The following is a 5,000-nucleotide window of genomic DNA, read 5'->3' on the forward strand; positions in this document are numbered from 1 at the left end:
ACCCTAGAAATAGCAAAGGACTGGACCGCGGTGTCTCTGCCAATGAAAACGGAGCTCGGGAGGGCTGCGTGCGGCCCTCTTGGGCTCTGTTTTCACTGGCAGAGGGTTGCAGGAGGCCATTGCAGCTGGAAATGGAGCTCGAGAGCCCGTTTTCGCTGGCAGAGTCTCGAGCCATCAAAGATAACCCCGACACGAATGATGTTGAGCTGGCCATGCCTATCCAAGTCCCTCGAGGTCAAACACAACCCTGATGTGGCCCTTAATGAAATGATACCCCTGAGATAGATGGATGGTGGGACTAACGACGTAGATATGGAAATTCTCAATCGTCCAGGTCATGGTTGTCGCCAAAGTGCTTTTCAAATTGGCAGGACTGGACTCACTTGGGGTTTTTTTCTTCCTTGAAAAACGTTTCTCTTCTCATCCAAGAAGAACTGAAGAAGCTTCTTGGATGAGAAGCGAAATGTTTTCCAGGAAAAAACAACAACAAGAATGTCCAGAAACCTATTGGAAAAGCGCCTTTGAGACTGAAGGAGCTCTCCCTCCCTCCCTCCCTTCCTCCCTGCTCTCCCTCCCTCCCTCCCTTCCTCCCTCTCTCTCTCTCTCTCATCTTTCTATCTCTCTCTCTCATCTCTCTCTCTCTCTCTCTCTCTCTCTCTCTCTCTCTCTCTCTCTCATCTATCATCTCTCTCTCTCATATCTATCTATCTATCTATCTATCTATCTATCTATCTATCTATCTATCTATCTATCTATCTATCTATCTATCTATCTCTATTGCTGACATCTGAATTCAGTTGTCCTTCTGCAGTTTCGCCAGACGGTTTTTGGCTCCTGAGAATGTAAAAGGTCACCTATGGGGTAAAAAAAACCCAACTAAATGTAAGATCACCGGAAGGGCAGGAAGAAAGAATTTCACAGTCCCCAGTTGGGAATGCTTGCCTCTTAGCACCTCAAGCGAGTGTATGTGAGAGAGTTGGCACTCTGGAATTAAAATAAACCTGGCTGTCATCACTTCAAGGTTTTTCATTCTGCGAGTCATCGTGTTTCTCAGTCAACCAAAGGAAAGGATCACTTTGGGCAATGCTTTAGACTTACCTGCACTTGCTAAAGGAACACTGACTGCTTTGGAGACCATCTCAAGCTTGCTCCCTGTACGTCCATCAGGACCTTCTCACTGGTTTGGGCTCAGTTTCCTGGATGGCTACTAAACTGGACTGTTTTTTGAAGAAGAAGGAGAGGAAGGAGGAGGAGGAAAAAGAGGAGGAGGTGGAGGAGGTGGAGGTGGTTTTCAGATAATCCTTGTCTGACAGCTGGAGGAGGAAGAGGAGGGGGAGGAGAAGAAGAAGAGAAGGAGGAGGAGGAAAAAAAGAAGAGGAGGAGGAGGTGGTGGAGGTGGTTTTCAGATAATCCAATATCCTTGTCTGACAGCCGGAGGAGGAGGAGGAGGAGGAGGAGGAGGAGGAGGAGGAAGAGGAAAAGAAGAAGAAGAAGAAGAAGAAGAAGGAGAAGGAGAAGGAGAAGGAGAAGGAGAAGGAGAAGGAGAAGGAGAAGGAGAAGGAGAAGGAGAAGGAGAAGAAGAAGGAGAAGAAGAAGAAGGAGGAGGAGAAGGAGAAGGAGAAGGAGAAGAGGAGGAGGAGGAGGAGGAGGAGGAGGAGGTGGTGGTGGTACATGTGTAAGGACAGTATATAATCAGGGTCCTTCTGCAAGGAAGCACAATTCAACTTTACATTACAATTCTCTTCTAAGGGCAACCAACTTACAAAAAAAGTGATGATCTCAGCAGAAAGAATTATTTAACCCAAAACAGATTGATAATAGTTCTGAGGATAATTTAGTTGCATCCTTCCATTTGTAAACCTGGCCTGGAATTTGACAAGATAGTCTTCATCGGTTAGGCAGCTCCAAGGATTTGAAGTACTCAGCAGTCTTTACCTTGAAGAAGAATGACTCCGTCTTTGAAATTGACCAGGGACCTTGTAGAGTTCTCCCTGGTTTCCTCGTTCTGTTTTCAAAGTTACAGCGGCACTAAAAAAAAGTGACTTAATAGCTGGTACTCACATTTACGACTGTCGTAGCATCCCTATGGTCCCGAGATCAACATTCAGATGCTGGGCAATTGGCAACCATCAAACTGAAGAGGAAGAAGTGGCCAATATGAAATCTGGATGCTGAGCAGTTGGGAGATGCATTTTCAGCTCTTGCCCAGAATCAGAGACAGGGAAGGGAAGATGGAAATGATTACTCATCTTAAGAAGAAGCCCAAGAACTGGGCATTCGGATAAACAGAAGCCAATTAAGCCCTGAGGAACTTAGAATAGAATAACAGAGTTGGAAGGGACCTTGGAGGTCTTCTAGTCCAACCCCCTGCTTAGGCAGGAAGCCTTACACCACTTCAGACAAACGGTTATCCAATCTTTTCTTAAAAACTTCCAGTGTTGGAGCATTCACAACTTCTGGAGGCAAGTCGTTCCACTGATTAATTGTTCTAACTGTCAGGAAATTCCTCCTTAGTTCTAGGTTGCTTCTCTCTTTGATGAGTTTCCACCCATTGCTTCTTGTCCTGCCCTCAGGTGCTTTGGAGAATAGCTTGACTCCCTCTTCTTTGGGGCAGCCCCTGAGATATTGGAAGACTGCTATCATGTCTCCCCTAGTCCTTCTGTTGGAAGAAAAAGAAGCCTTTCCCTTTAAGGATTGTTGGAAGGCAGAGCTTTCCCTTCTTGAATTCAAAACTCCCAGCTGGGAGATTACTTAGAAATGATTGAGGTCAGCTGCTTGAGAGCAGAATTAGTTTATTGTTTATAGGAAAGCAGGCAAGAAACAAATACAAGTACAGCATTCCGAGTCTAGCCTGTTTGAGCTGTAAGAAAAACTCTTTTTTATATCCTAAAAGGTCTTTTGATTTTTTTCTATGTGACCCTTTAAAGTTTTTTGAAATTCTTTTGATTTGGCATGTGAATCCTTTGATTTGTGTGTGTGATTGTTTTATAGTGTTTAAATCCTGCTTTTTGTGATTGGGCTCTTCCATCCTGGATTTGGCAAATAAGTAATTGTTTTATAGTCCAATCTCTGTTTTTCCTAGCCCTTTGTAGTTGTTCGTTCCCTATAATTAATCAGTTTGCTATTACTGTGTTTTAGTGAATATCTCCTTTTCTCATGTGTTAACAATTCTAATTACTTTGGCTTGATTTTTTCCCCTTTTTTGGGTGTTTGCTTTTTTCTGTGTCCCATACCTGCTTGGATGTTGCAGGCCCCTGTAATTTTGTCCTTCCTTTGTTGTGGAAAATAGGGGTGGCTTCAGCTTCTTAATGGCCCATTGATAAAGGTGGGGGCCGAAACGCTGCCTGAGTTTCTGCTTATTTTCTTTTAGGGGAATTTTCCTGCTCTTTTAATATTTTTTTTTAGTTTCTTTTCCTTTTTCTAGGAGAAGAGTGAATCCTACAGTATCTTCCAACACTTCTTTTCATTAAACTAGACATACCCAGTTCCTGCAACTGTTCTTCGAATGTTTTAGCTTCCAGTCCCCTAATCCTCTTTCTTGCTCTTCTCTGCACTCTTTCTAGAGTCTCCACATCTTTTTTTACATCATGGTGACCAAAACTGGATGCGGTATTCCAAGTGTGGCCTTACCAGGCCTTATAAAGTGGTATTAACACTTCAGGTGATCTTGATTCTATCCCTCTGTTGATGCAGCCCAGAACTGTGTTGGCTTTTTTGGCAGCTGCTGCACACGGCTGGCTCATATCTAAATAGTTGTCCACTAGGACTCCGAGATCCCACTCACAGTTACTACTATTGAGCAAGGTATTGTAGGAAGAAATATCCTTCTGGGTTTAGCTCCAAGTGGGGAAAAAGACACTGGAAACATGGAGACTGCTTAGAAAGATGGTTTAATGGTGGACAGGATCACATGGTTTGAGTTCCTGAACAGAAAAAGGGCGAAATACAGCGAGTCCCCAGGTTTTATGCTCTCTCTGGCTTTGAACTTCCTGGGCCCCCCCAAAAGAGTATCCTGATTGGTTGTCAGACTCCCAGGGGGTGGGGTTCTTAGCTAGCCTTGCTGGCTGATGTAATCTTCCCAGGTGCCATGTGGTGAGTTTCTGCTGCTAGATGGGTTCTATTGTGTTAGTTTCTGTTGCTAGATGGGTCCTATTGTGTTAGTTTCTGTTGCTTAGATGGGTCCTATTGTGTTAGTTTCTGCTGCTAGATGGGTTCTATTGTGTTAGTTTCTGCTGCTAGATGGGTTCTATTGTGTTAGTTTCTGTTGCTAGATGGGTCCTATTGTGTTAGTTTCTGTTTCTAGATGGGCCATATTGTGTTGCAGATGATGATGATGATGATGATGATGATGACAAAGGATTGAGTTTCTGCCTCTGGCCCATTGACAAAGGGTGGGGGCAGGAAGATGGGAGCTGCTTTGTCTTTAAAACATGCTTCTCCATTTCTCATCCAGGGAAACATAATATTCTGCCTTTTTAATATTTCCTAAAATATTTCATTCTTCTAGGAAAGGGGTGGGTGCTAACTTCCTACAGTATCACTTATACTGTACCTGTGCATTTGGTTTTTCTTGCCTAAATGTAGAACCTTCCTTTTTTCACGAGCCAGAAGATTAAGTTGGTAGGTTTCATGTCTACTTGCTGTGAAGAACATTGCACCTGAATGTTCCTCCTCCTTTTTTGGAAAAAGAGGAAAGCCTACATCCTTTGGAGATAGAGATTGTTTATACTCCTTGGTGGGGGTGGGGGGGATCCAAAACATGCAAAGATTTTCTACCTTGAGGAAGCAGAGGAGAACCTGGACACCTGCCATTTATGCTACCTGTCTACAAAGAGACTCCATCATCCGGGTGATGGTTGTCTCAAGAGTATTTTTCCCAAAAGGCAACTGGACTTTCTTGAGTTTGTCCTTGAAAACCTTTTGCTTCTCATCCGAGAAGCTTCTTCCGTTCTAATGGAATGGTAGGGAGTCAAGGATTCTTTAATTAGAATGGAAGAAGC

General features: G+C 43.7%; 1 protein-coding gene across 2 annotated transcripts in view; it reads left to right on the forward strand.

Annotated features, from left to right (window-relative positions):
• The window catches only part of GALNT9 (polypeptide N-acetylgalactosaminyltransferase 9), a 351,950-nt gene that overhangs the window by 41,639 nt on the left and 305,311 nt on the right, over positions 1–5,000 (forward strand). The window contains exon 1 of one of the 2 annotated variants that reach the window (XM_060683834.2): positions 2,781–2,862. The exons of the other annotated variant lie outside the window; for it this stretch is intronic. The gene's annotated coding sequence lies outside the window, so the exon portion shown is untranslated. Of the gene's footprint in view, positions 1–2,780; positions 2,863–5,000 lie in introns of those variants that run through there. 2 annotated transcript variants of the gene reach the window in all.

The sequence above is a fragment of the Pantherophis guttatus genome, chromosome 17, assembly GCF_059756535.1.
Source record: "Pantherophis guttatus breed Tessera chromosome 17, ASM5975653v1, whole genome shotgun sequence".
Lineage (NCBI taxonomy): Eukaryota > Metazoa > Chordata > Lepidosauria > Squamata > Colubridae > Pantherophis > Pantherophis guttatus.